Genomic DNA, 25,987 nt, shown 5'->3' with positions numbered 1-25,987 from the left:
CACTAATAAATAAAAAAACCTTGAACATTTATTCTGGAATTTCATCCCATATGTCTCACTTTTTCATCTTATTCCTAGGACATTCAGATATTAATGCAGAATCTTCCCCTCAGTATTTTATCATTAAAAATTTAATTATTTTCACCCGTGGGTTGACTAAGAATGGTTCATATTAACACTATTATTGCTTTCAATGAAGTAGATGATCTATATGCTTGCCTACACAAATAACTCTGTATACCATGTGCCTCATGAAATCATAGCCTAAACCTAACCTAGTCCTGCTTGTTAAATTTCACTCCATCAGTGCCTAATTCAGATGAGATAGCTCTGACAGAACTATTGATGTTGGTCTCTTGGTGGTTAAACTTCTTTGCTTTGTAGTTTCAGCCTTTATTCTTGCTGTTTCTCATTAAACTAGCTAATAATACAAAATATCATCTCAGGTGGATAAAATTATTTCATCCTTAATAGGAATTTTTTTTTACATTTGGACTGGATCTTATGTTACTCCTTGTCACTCTTCCTATGTTCTGATTCAAGATGAACAGGTGGGGTAGTTATTTTATATGCTTTATTATATAGAAATACATCAGGATGGATAGCAGCAACATAAAATATAAACAAACTGATTGACAAACCATTACAATATCTAAGTGGTTTGGCTGGCAACAATCAACTGTTGAAGTTAAGTACAAAATTGCAGTTTTAAAAATAGTACTGTATTTTATTTTTCTGTCTATTTAATTGTTTAACTTAATTTTGCATGACTGAGATATTATTTTGCCTGACTGAATTATTTTATATATTTTCTGGCATTGCTTTTTGTACTCATCTGTCTTGAAACTACTGTATATTATTTTCTGTCTATTTAATTTTTTAACTTAATTTTGCCTGACTGAATTATTTTATATAATTTCTGGCATTACTTTCTGTTCTTATCTGTCCTAAAACTGTTTTTTCTGTCTAATTGTTTCACTGAATATTGTGGTCTTTCTGTCCCTCTGCAGTTAGAGGGGGTTATTGCTGTTCTCACCTATTTGTTACTCAATAGTTAACTCTTAGCCTACAATGTTTCTGTCTCCTCTGTCATGAAACTGTCTTTTCAGTCTATTTAATTGTTTCACTGAATATTGTGGTCTGTCTGTCCATCTGCAGTTAGAGAGTGTTATTGCTGTTCTCGCCTCTTTGTTATTCGATAATAAGTCTTAGCCTTAAGGGTTTCTCTCTGCTTTAAGTGTTATTCACATAGCTGGGAATTTATTTTCTGCTCAATATCTGAGTGGTTTGGCTGGCTACAATCAACTATATTAGAAGCTGAAGTTATGTACAAACTTGCAGTTTTAAAGACAGTACTGTATTTTATTTTTCTGTCTTTTAAATTGCTTAACTTAATTTTGCCTGACTGAAATGTTTTTTGCCTGACTGAATTATTTTTTATATTTTCTGGTGTTGCTTTCTGTTCTCATATGTCCTGAAACTACTGTATTTTATTTTTCTTTCTATTTAATTTTTTAACTTAATTTTGCCTGACTGAAATATTTTTTTCCGAGACTGAATTATTTTATATATTTTCTGACATTGCTTTCTGTTCTCATCTGTCCTGAAACTGGTTTTTCAGTCTATTTAATTTTTTTCACTGAATATTGTGGTATGTCTGTGCCTCTGCAGTTAGAGATGGTTATTGCTGTTCTCACCTGTTTGTTATTCGATATTTAACTCGTAGCCTAGAGGATTTATCTCTGCTTTAAGTGTTAGCCACATAGGTGGGAATTTATTTTCTGATCAATATCTCAGTGGTTTGACTGGATTCAATCAAATGTATTAGAAGCTGAAGTTAAGTACAAACTTGCAATTTTAAAGATAGTACTGCATTTTATTTTTCTGTCTATTTAATTGTTTAACTTAATTTTGCATGACTGAAATATTTTTTTGCCTGACTGAATTATTTAATATATTTTCTGGCATTGCTTTCTGTTCTCATCTATCCTGAAACTACTGTATTTTATTTTTCACTATATTTAATTGTTTAAATTAATTTTGACTGAAATATTTTTTTGCCTGACTCAATTATTTTATTTATTTTCTGGCGTGGCTTATCGGTTCTCCCCTGTTTTGGACCTTTTTTTCAGTCTATTTAATTGTTTCACTGAATATTGTGGTCTGTCTGTCCCTCTACAGTTAGAGAGGGTTATTGCTGTTCTCACTTATTTGTTATTCGATACTTAACTCTTAGCCTTGATGGTTTCTCTCTGCTTTAAGTGTTAGCCACATATCTGGGAATTTATTTTCTGCTCAATATCTGAGTGGTTTGGCTGGCTTCAATAAACTGTATTAGAAGCTGAAGTTAAGTACAAACTTGCAGTTTTAAAGATAGTACTGCATTTCACTTATCTGTCTTTTGAATTGTTTAACTTAATTTTGCCTGACTGAAATATTTTTTCCTGACTGAATTATTTTATGTATTTTCTGGCATTGCTATCTGTTCTCATCTGTCCTGAAACTGTTTTTTTCAGTCCATTTAATTGTTTCAGTGAATATTGTTGTCTGTCTGTCCCTCTGCAGTTAGAAGGGGTTATTGATACTCTCACCTCTTTGTTATTCAATATTTAACTCTTAGCCTAGAAGGTTTCTCTCTGCTTTAAATGTTAGAAACATAAATGGGAATTTAATTTCTGCTCAATATCTGAGTGGTTTGGCTGGCTACAATCAATGATATTAGAAGCTGATGTTAAGTACAAACTTACAGTTTTAAAGATAGTACTGTATTGTACTTTTCTGTCTATTTAATTGTTTAACTTAATTTTGCCTGACTGAATTTTTTATATATATTTTCTGGCATTGCTTTCTGCTCTCATCTCTCCTGAAACAACTGTACTTTATTTTTATATCTATTTAATTGTTTAACTTATTTTTGCCAGACTGAATTTTTTTTTGCCTGACTGATTATCTTATGTGTTTTCTGGCATTGCTTTCTGTTCTCATCTGTCATGAAACTGTTTTTTCTTTCTATTTAATTGTATAACTTAATTTTGCCTGACTGAAATATTTTTTGCCCGACTGAATTATTTTATATATTTTCTGGCATTGCTTTCTGTTCTCTTCTGTCCTGAAACTACTGTATTTTATATTTCTGTCTATTTAATTGTTTAACTGCATGTTGTGGTCTGGCTGCCCCTCTGCAGTTAGAGGGGGTTATTGCTGCTCTCACTTTTTTATTATGTGATATTTAACTCTTAGCCAAGTGGGTTTCTCTCTGCTTTAAGTGATAGCCACATAGCTGGGAATTTATTTTCTGCTCAGTATCTGAGTGGTTTGGCTGGTTACAATCAACTGTATTGGAAGCTGAATTTAAGTACAAACTTGCAGTTTAAAAGATAGTACTAAATTTTATTTTTCTGTCTATTTAAATTTTTAACTTATTTTTGCTTGACTGAAATATTTTTGGCCTGGCTGAATTATTTTATATATTTACTGGCATTGCTTTCTGTTCTCATCTCTCCTGAAAGTACTGTATTTTCTTTTTCTGTCTATTTAATTTTTCACTTAATTTTGCCTGACCGAAATTTTTTTTTATCCAACTGAATTATTTTATATATTTTCTGGCATTGCTTTGCTTTCTGTTCTCATCTGTCCTGAAACTGTTTTTTTTTCTGTCTAATTGTTTCACTGAATATTGTGGTCTGTCTGTCCCTCTGCAGTTGGAGGTGGTTATTGCTATTCTCACCTCTTTGTTATTAGATATTTAACTCTTAGCCTAGAGGGTTTCTCTCTTCTTTAAATTTTAGCCACATAGCTGAGAATTTATTTTCCGCTCAATATCTGATTTGTTTGGCTGGCTACAATCAACTGTATTAGAAACTGAAGATAAGTACAAACTTGCAGTTTTAAAGATAGTACTGTATTTTATTTTTCTGTCTATTCAATTATTTAACTTAATTTTGCCTGACTGAAATATTTTTTTGCCTGACTGAATTATTTATCTATTTTCTGGCATTGCTTACTCTTCCCATCTCTCCTGAAACTACTGTATTTTATTTTCTTTTGTCTATTTAATTGTTTAACTTAATTTTGCCTAACTGAAATATTTTTTGATGCCTTACTGAATTATTTTATATATTTTCCCGCATTTTTTCTGTTCTCATCTGTCCTGAAACTGTTTTTTCTGTCTATTTAATTGTTTCACTGAATATTGTGGTCTGTCTGTCCCTCTGCAGTTAAATTTGGGTTATTGCTGTTCTCACCTCTTTGTTATTCAATATTTAATTCTTAGCCTAGAGGTTTTCTCTCTTCTTTGTTAGCCATATAGCTGGTAATTTATTTTCTGCTCAATATCTGAATGATTTGGCTGGCTACAATCAAATGTATTAGAAGCTGAATTTAATACAAACTTGCAGTTTTAAAGATAGTCCTGTATTTTATTTTTCTGTATATTTAATTGTTTAAGTTAATTTTACCTGACTGAAATATTTTTTTTGCCTGACTGAATTATTTTATATATTTTCTGGCATTGCTTTCTGTTCTCATCTGTCCTGCAACTACTGCATTTGATTTTTCTATTTAATTGTTTAACTTTATTTTGACAGACTGATTTTTTTTGCCTGACTGAATTATTTTCTATATTTTTTGTCATTGCTTTCTGTTCTCCTCTGTCCTGAAACTGGTTTTTCAGTCTATTTAATTGTTTCACTGAATATTGTGGTCTGCGTTTTCCTCTGCAGTTAGAGAGAAATGTTGCTGTTATCACCTCTTTGTTATTCAATAATAATTGTTAGCTTTGAGGGTTTCCCTCTACTTTAAGTGTTAGCCACATAGCTGGGAATCTATTTTCTGCTCATTATCTGAGAGGTTTGACTGGCTATAATACACTGTATTAGAAGCTGAAGTAAAGTACAAACTTGCAGTTTTAAAGATAATACTGTATTTTATTTTTCTATTTAATTGCTTAACTTAATTTTGCCTGACTGAAATCTTTTTTTGCCTGACTGAATTATTTTATATATTTTCTGGCATTACATTCTGTTCCCATCTGTCCTGAAACTACTGTATTTTATTTTTCTGTCTATTTAATTGTTGAAATTAATTTTGTCTGACTGAAATATTTTTTTGCATGACTGAATCACCTCTTTGTTATTCGATAATAATTGTTAGCTTTGAGGGTTTCCCTCTACTTTAAGTGTTAGCTACATAGCTGGGAATTTATTTTCTGCTCAATATCTGAGAGGTGTGACTGGCTATAATACACTGTATTAGAAGCTGAAGTAAAGTACAAACTTGCAGTTTTAAAGATAATACTGTATTTTATTTTTCTGTCTATTTAAATGTTTAACTTAATTTTGCCCGACTGAAATCTTTTTTCACCTGACTGAATTATTTTATATATTTTCTGGCATTGCATTCTGTTCCCATCTGTCCTGAAACTGAGTTTTCTGTCTATTTAATTGTTTCACTGAATATTGTAGTCTGTCTGTCCCTCTGCAGTTAGAGGGGATTATTGCTGTTTTCACCTCTTTGTATTCAGTATTTAACTCCTAGCCTAGAGGGTTTCTATCTGCTTTAATTGTTTGCCACGTAACTGGAAAATTATTTTCTGCTCCTAATCTGAGTGGCTTGGCTGGCTACAATCAACTGTATTAGAAGCTGATGTTAAGTACAAACTTGCAGTTTTAAAGATAGTACAGCATTTTATTTTTCTGATTAATTGTTTAACTTAATTTTGCCTGACTGACTTATTTTATATGACTGACTTATTTTATATATTTTCTGCCATCGGTTTCTGTTCTCATTTATTCTGAAACTAATGTTTTTTTTCTGTCTATTTAATTGTCTAACTTAATTTTGCATGACTGAAATATTCTTTTTCTGGACTGAATTACTTTAAACATTTTTCTGGCATTGCTTTATTTTCTCATCTGTCCTGAAACAACTGAATTTTATTTTTCTGTCTATTTTATTGTTTAACTTAATTTTGCCTGACTGAAATATTTTTTTGCCTGACTGAATTATTTCATATATTTGTTGGCATTGCTTTCTTTTCTCATCCGTCCTGAAACTGTTTTTCTGTCTATATCAGTTTCACTGAATATTGTGGTATTTCTGTCCCTCTGCAGTTGGAGGGGGTTATTGCAGTTCTCACCTTTTTGTTGTTCAATATTTAACTTTTAACAAAGTGGATTTCTCTCTGCTTTTAGTGTTAGCTAATTAGCTGGGAATTATTTTCTGTTAAATATTTGAGTGGTTTGGATGGCTACAGCCAACTTTGTTAGAAGCTGAAGTTAAGTACAAACTTGCAGTTTTAAAGATAATACTGTATTTTATTTTGCTGTCTCTTTAACTGTTTAACTTAATTTTGCCTGACTGAAATGTTTTTTGCCTGACTGAATTATTTTTTATATTTTCTGGTGTTGATTTCTGTTCTCATATGTCCTGAAACTACTGTATTTTATTTTTCTTTCTATTTAATTGTTTAACTTAATTTTGCCTGACTGAAATATTTTTTTCCGAGACTGAATTATTTTATATATTTTCTGACATTGCTTTCTGTTCTCATCTGTCCTGAAACTGGTTTTTCAGTCTATTTAATTTTTTTCACTGAATATTGTGGTATGTCTGTGCCTCTGCAGTTAGAGATGGTTATTGCTGTTCTCACCTGTTTGTTATTCGATATTTAACTCGTAGCCTAGAGGATTTATCTCTGCTTTAAGTGTTAGCCACATAGGTGGGAATTTATTTTCTGATCAATATCTCAGTGGTTTGACTGGATTCAATCAAATGTATTAGAAGCTGAAGTTAAGTACAAACTTGCAATTTTAAAGATAGTACTGCATTTTATTTTTCTGTCTATTTAATTGTTTAACTTAATTTTGCATGACTGAAATATTTTTTTGCCTGACTGAATTATTTAATATATTTTCTGGCATTGCTTTCTGTTCTCATCTATCCTGAAACTACTGTATTTTATTTTTCACTATATTTAATTGTTTAAATTAATTTTGCCTGACTGAAATATTTTTTTGCCTGACTCAATTATTTTATTTATTTTCTGGCGTGGCTTATCGGTTCTCCCCTGTTTTGGACCTTTTTTTCAGTCTATTTAATTGTTTCACTGAATATTGTGGTCTGTCTGTCCCTCTACAGTTAGAGAGGGTTATTGCTGTTCTCACTTATTTGTTATTCGATACTTAACTCTTAGCCTTGATGGTTTCTCTCTGCTTTAAGTGTTAGCCACATATCTGGGAATTTATTTTCTGCTCAATATCTGAGTGGTTTGGCTGGCTTCAATAAACTGTATTAGAAGCTGAAGTTAAGTACAAACTTGCAGTTTTAAAGATAGTACTGCATTTTACTTATCTGTCTTTTGAATTGTTTAACTTAATTTTGCCTGACTGAAATATTTTTTCCTGACTGAATTATTTTATATATTTTCTGGCATTGCTTTCTGTTCTCATCTGTCCTGAAACTGTTTTTTTTTTCAGTCCATTTAATTGTTTCTGTGAATATTGTTGTCTGTCTGTCCCTCTGCAGTTAGAAGGGGTTATTGATACTCTCACCTCTTTGTTATTCAATATTTAACTCTTAGCCTAGAAGGTTTCTCTCTGCTTTAAATGTTAGAAACATAAATGGGAATTTAATTTCTGCTCAATATCTGAGTGGTTTGGCTGGCTACAATCAATGATATTAGAAGCTGATGTTAAGTACAAACTTACAGTTTTAAAGATAGTACTGTATTGTACTTTTCTGTTTATTTAATTGTTTAACTTAATTTTGCCTGACTGAATTTTTTATATATATTTTCTGGCATTGCTTTCTGCTCTCATCTCTCCTGAAACAACTGTACTTTATTTTTATATCTATTTAATTGTTTAACTTATTTTTGCCAGACTGAATTTTTTTTGCCTGACTGATTATCTTATGTATTTTCTGGCATTGCTTTCTGTTCTCATCTGTCATGAAACTGTTTTTTCTTTCTATTTAATTGTATAACTTAATTTTGCCTGACTGAAATATTTTTTGCCCGACTGAATTATTTTATATATTTTCTGGCATTGCTTTCTGTTCTCTTCTATCCTGAAACTACTGTATTTTATATTTCTGTCTATTTAATTGTTTAACTGCATGTTGTGGTCTGGCTGCCCCTCTGCAGTTAGAGGGGGTTATTGCTGCTCTCACTTTTTTATTATGTGATATTTAACTCTTAGCCAAGTGGGTTTCTCTCTGCTTTAAGTGATAGCCACATAGCTGGGAATTTATTTTCTGCTCAGTATCTGAGTGGTTTGGCTGGCTACAATCAACTGTATTGGAAGCTGAATTTAAGTACAAACTTGCAGTTTAAAAGATAGTACTAAATTTTATTTTTCTGTCTATTTAAATTTTTAACTTATTTTTGCTTGACTGAAATATTTTTGGCCTGGCTGAATTATTTTATATATTTTCTGGCATTGCTTTCTGTTCTCATCTCTCCTGAAAGTACTGTATTTTCTTTTTCTGTCTATTTAATTTTTCACTTAATTTTGCCTGACCGAAATTTTTTTTTTATCCAACTGAATTATTTTATATATTTTCTGGCATTGCTTTGCTTTCTGTTCTCATCTGTCCTGAAACTGTTTTTTTTTCTGTCTAATTGTTTCATTGAATATTGTGGTCTGTCTGTCCCTCTGCAGTTGGAGGTGGTTATTGCTATTCTCACCTCTTTGTTATTAGATATTTAACTCTTAGCCTAGAGGGTTTCTCTCTTCTTTAAATGTTAGCCACATAGCTGAGAATTTATTTTCCGCTCAATATCTGATTTGTTTGGCTGGCTACAATCAACTGGATTAGAAACTGAAGATAAGTACAAACTTGCAGTTTTAAAGATAGTACTGTATTTTATTTTTCTGTCTATTCAATTATTTAACTTAATTTTGCCTGACTGAAATATTTTTTTGCCTGACTGAATTATTTATCTATTTTCTGGCATTGCTTACTCTTCCCATCTCTCCTGAAACTACTGTATTTTATTTTCTTTTGTCTATTTAATTGTTTAACTTAATTTTACCTAACTGAAATATTTTTTGATGCATTACTGAATTATTTTATATATTTTCCCGCATTTTTCTGTTCTCATCTGTCCTGAAACTGTTTTTTCTGTCTATTTAATTGTTTCACTGAATATTGTGGTCTGTCTGTTCCTCTGCAGTTAAATTTGGGTTATTGCTGTTCTCACCTCTTTGTTATTCAATATTTAATTCTTAGCCTAGATGTTTTCTCTCTTCTTTGTTAGCCATATAGCTGGTAATTTATTTTCTGCTCAATATCTGAGTGATTTGACTGGCTAAAATCAATTGTATTAGAAGCTGAATTTAATACAAACTTGCAGTTTTAAAGATAGTCCTGTACTTTATGTTTCTGTATATTTAATTGTTTAAGATAATTTTACCTGACTGAAATATTTTTTTTGCCTGACTGAATTATTTTATATATTTTCTGGCATTGCTTTCTGTTCTCATCTGTCCTGCAACTACTGTATTTGATTTTTCTATTTAATTGTTTAACTTTATTTTGACAGACTGATTGTTTTTGCCTGACTGGATTATTTTCTATATTTTTTGTCATTGCTTTCTGTTCTCCTCTGTCCTGAAACTGTTTTTTTTCAGTCTATTTAATTGTTTCACTGAATATTGTGGTCTGCCTTTTCCTCTGCAGTTAGAGAGAAATGTTGCTGTTATCACCTCTTTGATATTCAATAATAATTGTTAGCTTTGAGGGTTTCCCTCTACTTTAAGTGTTAGCCACATAGCTGGGAATTTATTTTCTGCTCAATATCTGAGAGGTTTGACTGGCTATAATACATTGTATTTTGAATCTGAAGTAAAGTACAAACTTGCAGTTTAAAAGATAATACTGTATTTTATTTTTCTATTTAATTGCTTAACTTAATTTTGCCTGACTGAAATCTTTTTTTGCCTGACTGAATTATTTTATATATTTTCTGGCATTACATTCTGTTCCCATCTGTCCTGAAACTACTGTATTTTATTTTTCTGTCTATTTAATTGTTGAAATTAATTTTGTCTGACTGAAATATTTTTTTGCATGACTGAATCACCTCTTTGTTATTCGATAATAATTGTTAGCTTTGAGGGTTTCCCTCTACTTTAAGTGTTAGCTACATAGCTGGGAATTTATTTTCTGCTCAATATCTGACAGGTGTGACTGGCTATAATACACTGTATTAGAAGCTAAAGTAAAGTACAAACTTGCAGTTTTAAAGATAATACTGTATTTTATTTTTCTGTCTATTTAAATGTTTAACTTAATTTTGCCAGACTGAAATCTTTTTTCACCTGACTGAATTATTTTATATATTTTCTGGCATTGCATTCTGTTCCCATCTGTCCTGAAACTGAGTTTTCTGTCTATTTAATTGTTTCACTGAATATTGTAGTCTGTCTGTCCCTCTGCAGTTAGAGGGGATTATTGCTGTTTTCACCTCTTTGTATTCAGTATTTAACTCCTAGCCTAGAGGGTTTCTATCTGCTTTAATTGTTTGACACATAACTGGAAAATTATTTTCTGCTCCTAATCTGAGTGGCTTGGCTGGCTACAATCAACTGTATTAGAAGCTGATGTTAAGTACAAACTTGCAGATTTAAAGATAGTACGGCATTTTATTTTTCTGATTAATTGTTTAACTTAATTTTGCCTGACTGACTTATTTTATATGACTGACTTATTTTATATATTTCCTGCCATCGGTTTCTGTTCTCATTTATCCTGAAACTAATGTTTTTTTTCTGTCTATTTAATTGTCTAACTTAATTTTGCATGACTGAAATATTCTTTTTCTGGACTGAATTACTTTAAACATTTTTCTGGCATTGCTTTCTTTTCTCATCTGTCCTGAAACTACTAAATTTTATTTTTCTGTCTATTTTATTGTTTAACTTAATTTTGCCTGACTGAAATATTTTTTTGCCTGACTGAATTATTTCATATATTTTTTGGCATTGCTTTCTTTTCTCATCCATCCTGAAACTGTGTTTCTGTCTATATAACAGTTTCACTGAATATTGTGGTATGTCTGTCCCTCTGCAGTTGGAGGGGGTTATTGCAGTTCTCACCTTTTGTTGTTCAATATTTAACTCTTAACCAAGTGGATTTCTCTCTGCTTTTAGTGTTAGCTAATTAGCTGGGAATTATTTTCTGTTAAATATCTGAGTGGTTTGGCTGGCTACAGTCAACTTTGTTAGAAGCTGAAGTTAAGTACAAACTTGCAGTTTTAAAGTTAATACTGTATTTTATTTTGCTGTCTCTTTAACTGTTTAACTTAAATTTTCCTGACTGATTTTTTTTTTGCCTGACTGAATTATTTTATATATTTTCTGGTATTGCTTTCTGTTCTCATCTGTCCTGAAACTGTTTTTTCAGTCTATTTAATTATTTCACTGAATATTGTGATCTGTCTATCCCTCTGCAGTTAGAGGGGGTTATTACTATTCTCACCTCTTTGTTACTGGATACTTAACTCTTAGTCTAGAGGGTTTCTCTCTGCTTTAAGTGTTATTCACATAGCTGGGAATTTATTTTTCTGCTCAATATATGAGTGGTTTGGCTGGCTATAATAATCTATATTAGAAGCTGAAGTTATGTACAAACTTGCAGTTTTAAATATAGTACTGTATTTTATTTTTCTGTCTTTTAAATTGTTTAACTTAATTTTGCCTGACTGAAATGTTTTTTGCCTGACTGAATTATTTTATATATTTTCTGACATTGCTTTCTGTTCTCATCTGTCCTGAAACTGGTTTTTCAGTCTATTTAATTTTTTCACTGAATATTGTGGTATGTCTGTGCCTCTGCAGTTAGAGAGGGTTATTGCTGTTCTCACCTGTTTGTTATTTGATATTTAACTTGTAGCCTAGAGGATTTCTCTCTGCTTTAAGTGTTAGCCACATAGGTGGGAATTTATTTTCTGATCAATATCTCTGTGGTTTGGCTGTCTTCAATCAAATGTATTAGAAGCTGAAGTTAAGAACAAACTTGCAATTTTAATGATAGTACTGCATTTTATTTTTCTGTCTATTTAATTGTTTAACTTAATTTTGCCTGACTGAAATATTTTTTTTGCCTGACTGAATTATTTAATATATTTTCTGGCATTACTTTCTGTTCTCATCTGTCATGAAACTGTTTTTTCTTTCTATTTAATTGTTTAACTTAATTTTGCCTGACTGAAATATTTTTTTGCCTGACTGAATTATTTTATATATTTTCTGGTATTGCTTTCTGTTCTCGTCTGTCCTGAAACTGTTTTTCTGTCTATTTAATTGTTTCACTGCATGTTGTGGTCTGTCTGTCCACCTGCAGTTAGAGGGGGTTATTGCTGCTCTCGCTTTTTTGTTATGTGATATTTACTTTTAGCAAAGTGGATTTCTCTCTGCTTTAAGTGATAGCCACATAGCTGGGAATTAATTTTTTGCTCAATGTCTGAGTAGTTTGGCTGGCTACAATCAACTCTATTAGAAGCTGAATTTAAGTACAAACTTGCAGTTTAAAAGATAGTACTAAATTTTATTTTTCTGTCTATTTAAATTTTTAACTTATTTTTGCTTGACTGAAATATTTTTGGCCTGGCTGAATTATTTTATATATTTTCTGGCATTGCTTTCTGTTCTCATCTGTCCTGAAACTGTTTTATTTCTGTCTATTTAATGTTTTCACTGAATATTGTGGTCTATCTGTCCCTTCTGCAGTTAGAGGGGGTTATTGCTGCTCTCACCTCTTTGTTATTCAATATTTAACTCTTAGCCTAGAGGGTTTCTCTCTGCTTTAAGTGTTAGCCACATAACTGGGAATTTATTTTCTGCTCAATATCTGAGTGGTTTGGCTGGCTACATTCAATGGTATTAGAAGCTGAAGTTAAGTACAAACTTGCAATTTAAAAGATAGTACTGTATTTTAATTTTCTATTTCATTGTTTAAATTACTTTTGCATGACTGAAATATTTTTTGCCTGACTGAATTATTTTATATATTTTGTGGCATTGCTTTCTGTTCTCATCTCTCCTGAAACTACTGTATTTTATTTTTCTGTCTCTTTCATTATTTAACTTAATTTTGCCTGAGTGAAATATTTGTATTTGCCGGACTGAATTATTTTAGATATTTTTCTGGGTTACCTATTAAAACATTTACGTTTCATAACATCTGACCTCAAAACATCAAGACCATAAAATCTAAACTTCAAAACATCTAAAACTCATAACATCGAATCTCAAAACATTGAAAACCACAAAGCAACTATAAATAGCTTCCCACACACTGCTACATTTATGCAGGGGGGCAAGCCCCATTGCACCCCAAGTGGTGGGCTCTGCCCTCCACACCCCTATAAATTAAATATACCAACTCCAAAGTCGCACTACAGTGGGGTTAGAAAATTTATTTTTTCCCCCACTGTAGTGTGACCTTGGAATTGGTATATTTAATTTATGGGGGGGCATAGCCCCCAACATGGGGGGTGCAGTGGGGCTTCCTTCCTGCATAAATATTGTAAAAACTTTGTGGGATGTTATTTATAGTTGCTTTGTAGTTTTCAATGATTTGAGATTCTATTATATGAGTTTTAGATGTTTTGAAGTTTAGATGTGTTGGTCTGATGTTTTGAGTTTAGATGTTATGAAGAGTAGATGTTTTGATAGGCAACCATTTTTCTGACATTCTTTCGTTTCTCATCTGCCATGAAAATACTGTATTCTATTTTTCTGTCAGCTTAATTGTTTAATTTAATTTTGCCTGACTGAAATATTTTTTTTGCCTGACTGAATTATTTTATATAATTTCTGGCATTGCTTTGTGTTCTCATCTGTCTGAAACAGTTTTATTTTCTGTCTATTTAATTAATTCACTGAATACTGTGATCTTTCTGTCCCTCTGCAGTTAGAAAGGGTTATTGCTGTTCTTACCTCTGTTATTCAATATTTAACTATTTACCTGGAGCATTTCTGTCTGCTTTAGTGTTAGCCACATAGCTGGGTGTTATTTCTGCTCAATATCTGAGCAGTTTGGCTGGCTACAATCAACTGTATTAGAAGCTGAATTTAAGTGCAAACTTGCAGTTTAAAATATAGTACTGCATTTTATTGTTCTGTCTATTTAATTGCTTAACTTAATTTTGCCTGACTGAAATATATTTTTGCCTGACTGAATTATTTTATATATTTTCTGATCTCATCTGCCCTAAAACTACTGTATTTTATTTTTCTGACTATTTAATTGTTTAACTTAATTTTGCCTGACAGAAATATTTTTTTTGCGTGACTGAATTATTTTATATATTTTCTGACATTGCTTTCTGTTTTCATCTGTCCTGAAACTGTTTTTTCTGTCAATTTAATTGTTTCACTGAACATTGTGATCTGTCTGTCCCTCCGCAGTTAGAGGTCTTTATTGCTTCTCTCACCTCTTTGTTATTCAATATTTAACTCTTAGCCAAGGGGTTTTCTGTCTGCTCTAAGTGTTAGCCACATAATTGGGAATTTATTTACAGCTCAATATCTGAGGGGTTTGTCTGGCTACGATCAATGGTATTATAAGCTGAAGTTAAGTACAAACTTACAATTTTAAACATAGTACTGTATTTTATTTTTCTGTCATTTTTAATTGTTTAACATAATTTTGCCTGACTAAAATAATTTTTTTGACTGACTGAATTTTTTTAATATTTTCTGGCATTGCTTTCTGTTCTCATGTGTTCTGAAACTACTGTATTTTTTGGTCTATTTAATTGTTTTACATAATTTTGCCAGAATGAAAAAGTTTTTTGACTGAATTATCTTATGTATTTTCTGGCATTGCTTTCTGTTCTCATCTGTTGTGAAACTGTTTTTTTGTCTATTTAATTGTTTAACATAATTTTGCCCTACTGAAATTTTTTTTCCCTGACTGAATTATTTTATATATTTTCTTTTTGCCTGACTGAATTATTTTATATATTTTCTGGCATTGCTTTCTATTCTCATCTCTCCTGAAACTACTGTATTTTATTTTTATGTCTATTTAATTGTTTAAATTAATTTTGCCTGACTGAATTATTTTATATATTTTCTGCATTGCTTTCTGTTCTCCTCTATCCTGAAACAGTGTTTTCAGTCTATTCAATTGTTTCACTGAATATTGTGGTCTGTCTGTCCCTCTGATGTTAGAGAGGGTTATTGCTGTTCTCACCTCTTTGTTACTCAATGTTTAACTTTTAGACTAGAGGATTTCTCTCTTCTTTAAGTGTTAGCCACATAGCTGGGAATTTATTTTCTGCTCAAAATCAGAGTGATTTGGGTGGCTACAATCAACTGTATTAGAAGCTGAATTTAAGTAGAGATTTTCAGTTTAAAATATAGCACTGCATTCTATTTTTCTGTCTCTTTAAGTGTTTATCTTAATGTTGCCAGACAGAAATATTTTTTGCATGACTGAATTATTTTATATATTTTCTGGCATTGTTTTCTGTTCTCATCTGTCCTGAAACTGTTTTTTCTGTCTATTTAATTATTTCACTAAATATTGTGGTCTGTGTGTCCCTCTGAAGTTAGTGGGGGTTATTGCTGCTCTCACCTCTTTATTATTTGATATTCAACTCTTAGCCTAATGGTTTCCCCATACTTTAAGTGTTAACAACATAACTGGGAATTTATTTTCTGCTCAATATCTGAGTGGTTTGGCTGGCTACAATCAATGGTATTAGAAGCTAATGTTAAGTACAAACTTACAGTTTTAAAGATAGTACTTATTTTATTTTTCTGTCCATTTAATTGTTTAACTTAATTTTACCTGACTGAAATATGTTTTTGCCTGACTGAATTGTTTTTATATATTTTCTGGCACTGCTTTCTCTTCTTATCTCTCCTGAAACTACTGTACTTTATTTTTCTGTCTATTTTATTGTTTAACTTAATTTTGCCATACTGAAATATTTTTGTCTGACTGAATTATCGTATGTTTTTTCTGGCATTGCTTTCTGTTCTCATTTGTCATGAAACTGTTTTTTTCTGTCTATTTATTTTTTTAACTTAATTTTGCCTGACTGAAATATGTTTTGCCTGAATGAATTATTTTATATATTTTCTGGCAATTAATTCTGTTCTCATCTATCCTGAAACTACTGTATTTTGTTTTTTCTTTATAATTGTTTAACTTAATTTTGCCTGACTGAAATTTGTTTTGCCTGATTGAATTTTTTATATATTTTCTGGCACTGCTTTCTTTTCTCTTCTGTCCCGAAACTGGTTTTTCAGTCTATTTTAATTGTTTCACTGAATATTGTGGTCTCTCTGTCCTTCTGCAGATAGATAGGGTTATTGCTGTTCTCATCTATTTGTTATTTGATAGTTAACTCTTAGCCTTAAGGGTTTCTCTCTACTTTAAGTGTTAGCAACATAGCTGGGAATTTATTTTCTGCTCAATATCTGAGAGTTTTGGCTGGCTACAATCAACTGTATTAGACGCTGAAGGAAAGTGCAAACTTGCATTTTAAAGAAGTACTTTTTTTGTCTATTTAATTGTTTAAATAAATTTTGCCTGACTGAAATATTTTTTTGCCTTACTGAATTATGTTATATATATATTTTCTGGCATTGCATTTGTTCTCATCTGTCCTGAAACTACTGTATTTTATTTATTGTTTATTTAATTGTTTATCTTAATTTGGCCTGACTGAAATATTATTTGCATGATTGAATCATTTTTATATATTTTCTGGCATTGCATTCTGTTCTCATTTGTCCTGAAACTTGGTTTTCTGTCTATTTAATTGTTTCACTGAATATTGTGGTCTGTCTGTCCCACTGCAGTTAGATGAGGTTATTGCTGATCTTACTTTTTTGTTAATCAATATTTAACTCTTAGCCTAGATTGTTTATCTCTGCTTTAATTGTAAGCCACATAACTGGAAAATTATTTTCTGCTCAATATCTGAGTGTTTTGGCTAGCTATAATCAACTGTATTAGAAGCTGAAGTTAAGTACAAACTTGCTGTTTTAAATATAGTACTGCATTTTATTTCTCTGTCTAATTATTTAACTTTATTTTGCTGTTTTTTCTATCTATTTAGTTTTTTAACTTAATTTTGCCTGACTGAAATATGTTTTACCTGAATGAATTATTTTATATATTTTCTGGCATTGGTTTCTGTTCTCGTCTTTCCTGAAACTAGTGTATTTTATTTTTCTGTCTATTTAATTGTTTAAATTAATTTTGCCTGACTTAAATATTTTTTGCGTGACTGAATTATTTTATATATTTTTTCGGCATTGCTTTCTGTTCTCATCTGTCCTGAAATTGGGTTTTCTGTCTATTTAATTGTTTCACTGAATATTGTTGTCTGTCTGTCCCTCTGCAGTTAGAGAGGGTTATTGCTTTTCTCATGTCTTTGTTATTCGATGTTTAACTCTTAGCCTAGAGGGTTTCTCTCTGCTTTAAGTGATAGCCAAATAACTGGGAATTTATTTTCTACTCAATATCTGAGTGGTTTGGCTGGCTACAATCGACTGTATTAGAAGCTGAATTTAAGTACAAACTTGAAGTTTAAAAGATAGCACTATATTTTCTTTTTCTGTCTATTTATATGTTTAACTTAATTTTGCCTGACTGTAATATTTTTTGGCCTGACTGAATTATTTTATATATTTTCTGTCCTCGCTTTCTGTTCTCATCTCTCCTGAAACTGCTGCATTTTATTTTTCTGTTTATTTAATTGTTTCACTGAATATTGTCCCTCTGCAATTAGAGGGGGTTATTGCTGTTCTCACCTCTTTGTTATTCATTAGTTAACTGTTAGTCTAGAGTGTTTCTATCCACATAGCTGGGAATTTATTTTCTGCTCAATATCTGAGTGGATTGGCTTCCTACAATCAACTGTATTAGAAGCTGAAGTTAAGTACAAACTTGCAGTTTTAAATATAGTACTGTATTTTATTTTTCTGTCTATTGAATTGCCTAACTTAATTTTGCCTGACTAAAATGTATCTTTTGCCTGACTTAATTCTTTTATATATTTTTCTGGCATTGTTTTCTGTTCTCATCTGTCCTGAAACTGTTTTTTCCATCTAATTGTTTCTCTGAATATTGTGGTCTGCCTGTCCCTCTGCAGTTAGAAATGGTTATTGCTGTTCTCACCTCTTTGTTATTCAATATTTAACTCTTAGCTTAGAGGGTTTCACTCTTCTTTAAGTTTTAGCCAAATAGCTGGGAATTTTATTTTTATGCTCAGTATCTGTTTAGTTTGGCTGGCTACAATCAACTGTATTAGAAGCTGAAGATAAGTACACACTTACAGTTTTAAAGATTGTACTGTATTTTATTTTTCTGTCTATTCAATTGTTTAACTTAATTTTGCCTGACTGAAATTTTTTTGCCTAACTAATATATTTATATATTTTCTGGCATTGGTTTCTGTTCTCCTCTTTCCTAAAACTACTGTATTTTATTTTCTGTCTATTTATTGTTTAACTTAATTTTGCCTGAATGAATTTTTTTTTCCTGACTGAATTATTTTCTATATTTTTCAGCATTGCTTTCTGTTTTCGTCTGTCCTGAAACTGTTTTTTCTGTCTATTTAATTGTTTCACTGAATGTTGTGGTCTGTCTGTCCCTCTGCAGTTAGAAGGGGTTATTGCTGTTCTCAACTCTTTGTTATTCAGTATTTAACTCTTAGCCTAGTGGGTTTCTCTCTGCTTTAATTGTTAGCCACCTAACCAGAAAATTATTTTCTGCTCAATATCTGAGTGGTTTGGCTGGCTGCAATCAATTGTATTAGAAGCTGAAGTTAAGTACAAACTTGCAGCTTTAGAGCTAGTACTGCATTTATTTTTTCTGTCTAATTGTTTAACTTAATTTTGCCTGACTGAATTATTTTATATATTTTCTGGCATTGGTTTCTGTTCTCATCTCTCCTGAAACTACTGTATTTTTATTTTTGGGTCTATTTGACTAACTTAATTTTGCCTGACTAAAATATATATTTTTTCCTGACTGAATTATTTTATCCATTTTTCTGGTATTGCTTTCTGTTCTCATCTGTCCTGAAACTGCTGAATTTTATTTTTCTGTCTATTTTATTTTTTAACCTAATTTTGCCTGACTGAATTATTTTATATATTTTCTGACATTGCTTTCTGTCCTCTTCTGTCCCAAAACTGTTTTTTCAGTCTATTTAATTATTTCACTGAATATTGTGGTCTCTCTGTCCTTCTGCAGTTAGAGAAGGTTATTGCTGTTCTCTCCTCTTTGTTATGCGATAGCTAACTCTTATACTTAAGGGTTTCTCTCTGCTTTAAATGTTAGCGACATAGCTGGGAATTTATTTTCTGCTCAATATCTGAGAGTTTTGGCTGGCTACAATCAACTTTATCAGACACTGAAGGAAAGTGCAAACTTGCAGTTTTAAAGATAGTACTGTTTATTATTTTTCTGTCTATTTAATTGTTTAACTAAATTTTGCCTGACAGAAATTTTTTTTGCCTTACTGAATTATATTATATTTATTTTTTGGCATTGAATTTGTTCTCATCTGTCCTGAAACTACTGTATTTTATTTTTCTGTCTATTTAATTGTTTATCTTAATTTTGCCTGACTGAAATATTATTTGCGTGACTGAATTATTTTTATATGTTTTCTGGCATTGCTTTCTGTTCTCATCTGTCCTGAAACTTGGTTTTCTGTCTATTTAATTGTTTCTCTGAATATTGTGGTCTGTCTGTCCCTATGCAGTTAGAGGGGGTTATTACTGTTCTTACCTCTTCGTTATTTAGTATTTAACTCTTAGCCTAAATGGTTTCTCTCTGCTTTAATTGTAAGCCACATAACTGGAAAATTATTCTCCGCTCAATTTCTGAGTGTTTTGGCTAGCTATAATCAACTGTATTAGAAGCTGAAGTTAAGTGCAAACTTGCTGTTTTAAAGATAGTGCTGCATTTTATTTTTCTGTCTAATTATTTAACTTTATTTTGCTTGACTGAATTATTTTTTGCCTGACTGAATTAGTTTATATAGTTTCTGGCATTGGTTTCTGTTCTCGTCTTTCCTGAAACTACTGTATTTTATTTTTTCTATCTATTTATTTGTTTAACTTAATTTTGCCTGACTGAAATATTTTTTTCCTGACTGAATTATTTTATATATTTTCTGGCATTGCATTCTGTTCCCATCTGTCCTTAATCTAGTGTATTTTTTTCTGTTTATTTAATTGTTTAAATTAATTTTGCCTGACTTAAATATTTTTTGCGTGACTGAATTATTTTATATATTTTCTGGCATTGCTTTCTGTTCTCATCTGTCCTGAAATTGTTTTTTCTGTCTATTTAATTGTTTCACTGAATATTGTGGTCTGTCTGGCCCGCTGCAATTAGAGAGGGTTATTGCTGTTCTCACCTCTTTGTTATTCGATAATTAACTCTTAGCCTTGAGGGCTTCGCTCTACATTACGTATTAGCCACATAGCTAGGAATGTATTTTCTGCTCAATATCTGAGAGATTTGGTTGGCTACAGTCAACTGTATTAGAAGCTGAAGTAAAGTACAAACTTGCAGTTTTAAAGATAGTACTGTATTTTATTTTTCTTTCTATTTAATTAACCTAATTTTGCTTGACTGACATATTTTTTTTCCTCACTGAATTATTTTATATATTTTCTGGGATTGCATTCAGTTCTCATCATTCCTGAAACTATTGTATTTTATTTGACTAACAATTTATTTGTTTAACTTAATTTTGCCTGTCTGAAATATGTTTTTTGTATTATTGATTTGTTTTATCTATTTTTCTGGCATTGCTTTCTGTTCTCATCTGTCCTGAAACTACTGAATTTTATCTTTCTGTCTATTTTATTGTTTAACTTAATTTTGCCTGACTGAAATATTTTTTGCCTGACTGAATTGTTTCACATATTTTCTTGCATTGCTTTCTTTTCTCATCTGTCCTGAAACTGTTTTTTCAGTCTATTTAGTTGTTTCACTGAATATTGTGGTATGTCTATCCCTCTACAGTTAGAGATGGTTATTGCTGTTCTCACCTCTTTGTTATTCAATACTTAAATATTAGCCTGGAGTGTTTCTCTCTGCTTTAAGTGTAAGCCACATAGCTGGGAATTTAGTTTCTGCTCAATGTCTAAATTGTTTGGCTGGCTACAATCAACTGCATTAGAAGCTGAAGTTAAGTACAAACTTGAAGTTTTAAATACAGCAATTTATTTTATTTTTCTGTCTTTTTAATTGTTTAAATTAATTTTGCCTGACTGAAATAGAGTTTTGCATGACTGAATTATTTTATATATTTTCTGGCATTGCTTTCTGTTCTCATCTGTCCTGAAACTATTTTTTCAGTCTATTTAATTGTTTCACTGAATATTGTGTTCTGTCTGTCCCTCTGCAGTTAGAGAAGGTCATTGTTGTTCTCACCTCTTTGTTATTTGATGTTTAACTCTTAGCCTAGAGGGTTTCTCTCTGCTTTAAGTGATAGCCAAATAGCTGGGAATTTATTTTCTGCTCAATATCTGAGTGGTTTGGCTGGTTACAATTGACTGTATTAGAAGCTCAATTTAAGTACAAACTTGCAGTTTAAAAGATAGTACTATATTTTATTTTTCTATTTAATTGTTTCACTTAATTTTGCCTGACTGAATTATTTTATATAATTTCTAGTATTGCTTTCTTTTCGCATCTGTCCTGAAATTTTTTTCTGTTTATTTTATTGTTTCACTGAATATTGTCATCTTTCTGTCCCTCTGCAGTTAGAGGGGGTTATTGCTGTTCTCACCTCTTTGTTATTCAATAGTTAACTCTTAGCCTAGAGTATTTCTGTCCACTTTAAGTGTTAGCCACATAGCTGGGAATTTATTTTCTGCTGAATATCTGAGTGGTTTGGCTTGCTACAATCAACTGTATTAGAAGCTGAAGCTAAGTACAAATTTGCAGTTTTAAAGATTGTACTGTAGTTTATTTTTCTGTCTATTTAATTAACTTAATTTTGCCTGATTAAAATGTATCTTTTGCCTTACTGAATTCTTTTATATATTTTCTGGCATTGCTTTCTGTTCTCATCTGTCCTGAAACAGCTTTTTCTGTCTAATTGTTTCACTGAATATTGTGGTCTGTCTGTCCCTCTGCATTTAGAAATAGTTATTGCTGTTCTCTCTTCTTTGTTATTCGATATTTAACTCTTAGCAGTGGGTTTCACTTTTCTTTAAGTGTTAGCCCAAAAGCTGGGAATTTTTTTTCTGCTCAGTATCTGTTTGGTTTGGCTTGCTACAATCAACTGTATTAGAAGCTGAGGATAAGTACAAACTTGAAGTTTTAAACATTGTACTGTATTTTATTTTTCTGTCTATTCAATTGTTTAACTTAATTTTGCCTGACTGAAATATTTTTTTGCCTAACTGAATTATTTATATATTTTCTGGCATTGCTTTCTGTTCTCGTCTTTCCTGAAACTACTGTATTTTATTTTCTGTCTATTTAACTGTTTAACTTAATTTTGCCTGACTGAAATTTTTTTTGCCTGACTGAATTATTTTCTATATTTTTCAGCATTGCTTTCTGTTCTCATCTGTTCTGAAACTGTTTTTTTCTGTCTATTTAATTCACTGAATATTGTGGTATATCTATCCCTCTACGGTTAGAAGGGGTTATTGCTGTTCTCATCTCTTTGTTATTCAGTATTTAACTCTTAGCCTAGAAGGTTTCTTTCTGCTTTAATTGTTAGCCACATAACTGGAAAATTATTCTCTGCTCAATATCTGAGTGGTCTGGCTGGCTATAGTCAACTGTATTAGAAGCTGAAGTTAAGTACAAACCTGAAGGTTTAGAGATAGTATTGCATTTTATTTTTCTGTCTAATTGTTTAACTTAATTTTGCCTGACTGAATTATTTTATATATTTTCTGGCATTGGTTTCTGTTCTCATCTCTTCTGAAACTACTGTATTTTCTTTTTCTATATATTTAATTGTCTAACTTAATTTTGCCTGACTAAAATATTCTTTTTCCTGACTGAATTATTTTATCCATTTTTCTGGCATTGCTTTCTGTTTTCATCTGTCCTGAAACTACTCAATTTTATTTTTCTGTCTATTTTATTGTTTAACTTAATTTTGCCTGACTGAAATTTTTTTTTGCCTGACTGAATTATTTTATATATCTTCTGGCATTGCTTTCGGTTTTCATCTGTCCTGAAACTGGTTTTTAGTCTATTTAATTGTTTCACTGAATACTGTGGTGTGTCTGTCCCTCTGCAGTTAGAGAGGGTTATTGCTGTTCTCCCCTCTTAGTTATTCGATACTTAACCTGTTAGCCTAGAGGGTTTCTCTCTGCTTATGTGTTAGCCACATATATGGGAATTTATTTTCTGCTCAATATCTGAGTGGTTTGGCTGGCTACAATTAACTGTATTAGAAGCTGAAGTCAAGTACAAACTTGCATTTTTTAAAGACAGTACTGTATTTTATTTTTCTGTCTTTTTAATTGTTTAACTTAATTTTGCCTGACTTAAATGTTTTTTGCCTGACTGAATTATTTTATTTATTTTCTGGCATTGCTTTATGTTCTCATATGTCCTGAAACTACTGTATTTTATTTTTCTGTCTATTTAATTTTTTAACATAATTTTGCCTGACTGAAATATTTTTTGGCATGACTGAATTATTTTATATATTTTCTGGCATTGCTTTCTGTTGTCATCTGTCCTGAAAGTGTTTTTTTCAGTCTATTTAATTGTTTCACTGAGTATTGTAGTCTGTCTGTCCCTCTGCAGTTAGAGATGGTTATTTCTGTTCTCACCTCTTTGTTATTCGATGTTTAACTCTTACCCTAGAGGGTTCTCTATGCTTTAAGTGATAGCCATATAGCTTGGAATTTATTTTCTGCTCAACATCTGAGTGGTTTGGTGGGCTACAATCGATTGTATTTGAAGCTGAATTTAAATACAAACCTGCAGTTTAAAAGATAGTATCATATTTTATTTTTCTGTTTATTTAATTGTTTAACCTAATTTTGCCTTACTGAAATATTTTTTGCCTGATTGAATTGTTTTATATATTTTCTGGCATTGGTTTCTGTTCTCATCTTTCCTGAGTCTACTGCATTTTATTTTTCTGTCTATTTAATTGTTTCACTTAATTTTGCCTGACTGAAATATGTTTTTTTCCTGACTGAATATTTTATATATTTTCTGGCATTGCTTTCTGTTCTCATTTTTCCTGAAACTGTTTTTTTTTTCAGTCTATTTAATTGTTTCACTGAATATTGTGGTCTGTCTGTCCCTTCTGCACTTAAAGGGGGTTATTGCTGCTCTCACCTCTTTGTTATTTGATATTTAACTCTTAGCCTCACATGTTTTTCTCAAGTGTTATCTACATAACTAGGAATTTATTTTCTTCACAATATCTGAGTGGTTTGGCTAGCTACAATCAACGGTATTAGAAGCTGAAGTTAAGTACAAACTTGCAGTTTTAAAGATAGTACTGTATTTTAGTTTTTTTTATTTCATTGTTTAACTTAATTTTGCCTGACTGAAATATTTTTTTACCTGACTGAATTATTTTATATATTTTGTGGTATTGCTTTCTGTTCTCATCTCTCCTTAAAATACTGCATTTTATTTTTGTGTCTATTTAATTGTTTAACTTAATTTTGTCTCACTGAAATATTTTTATTTACCTGACTAAATTATTTTATGTATTTTCTGGCATTACTTTCTGTTCTCATCTGTCCTGAAACTCATTTCTCTGTCTATTTAATTGTTTCACTGAATACTGTGGTCTGTCTGTTCCTCTGCAGTTAGAGGGGGTTATTGCTGTTCTCTCCTCTTTGTTATTTGATATTTAACTCTTGACCAAGTGGGTTTCTCTCTGCTTTAAGTGTTAGGCACATAGCTTGGAATTATTTTCTGCTCAATATCTGAGTGGTTTGGTTGGCTACAATCAACTGCATTAGAAGCTGAAGTTAAGTACAAACTTGCAGATTTAAAGATAGTACTGTATTTTTTCTGTCTATTTAATTGTTTAACTTAATTTTACTTGACTGAAATATTTTTTGCCTGACTGAATTATCTTATATATTTTCTCGCATTGCTTTCTGTTCTTATCTGTCCTGAAACTACTGTATTTTATTTTTCTGTCTATTTAATTGTTTAACTTAATTTTGCCTGACTGAAATATTTTTTTTTTGCCTGACTAAATTATTTTCTATATTTTCTGGTATTGCTTTCTGTTCTCATCTGTCCTGAAATAAGTTTTTCAGCTTATTTAGTTGTTTCACTGAATATGGTGGTCATTTTTCCCTCTGCAATTATAGAGGGTTATTGCTGTTCTCACCTCTTTGTTATTTGATATTTAACTCTTAGCCTAGAACATTTCTCTCTGCTTTAAGTGTTAGCCACATAGCAGTGAATTTATTTTCTGCTCAATATTTGAGTGGTTTGGCTGGCTATAATCAACTGCATTAGAAGCTGAAGTTAAGTACAAACTTGTAGTTTTAAAGATAGTACTGTATTTTATGTTTCTCTCTATTTAATTTCTTTAACTTAATTTTGCCTGACTGAAATATTTTTTGCCTGACTGAATTATCTTATATATTTTATCTCACTGCTTTCTGTTCTCATCTGTCCTGAAACTACTGTATTTTATTTTTCTGTCTATTTAATTGTTTAATTTAATTTTTCCTGCCTGAAATATTTTTTTGCCTGACTGAATAATTTTATGTCTTTTCTGGCATTGCTTTCTGTTCTTATCTGTCCTGAAACTTGTTTCCCCCCTCCCTCCAACTCTATTCTTGTGGTGTTATAGTTTTTGGCTTTGCAGTTGCCCACCCTTACTGTAAATTCTATCTGGGACACCCCTCTCAGTTTAGTGTTCACTCTACTTAATACAGAGAGAACATTTGAGAAGGCCAACCCACTACCTCTCTCCTTGCACTTTAGTAAAAAAAATTGCACTTTATTCATCTGCTTTTATTGTATTTGTGTT

The sequence above is a fragment of the Protopterus annectens genome, chromosome 4.part1 (genome assembly GCF_019279795.1).
Source record: "Protopterus annectens isolate FY-2018-M chromosome 4.part1, PAN1.0, whole genome shotgun sequence".
NCBI classification, from domain to species: domain Eukaryota; kingdom Metazoa; phylum Chordata; order Ceratodontiformes; family Protopteridae; genus Protopterus; species Protopterus annectens.
This window is presented reverse-complemented; position numbering follows the sequence as displayed.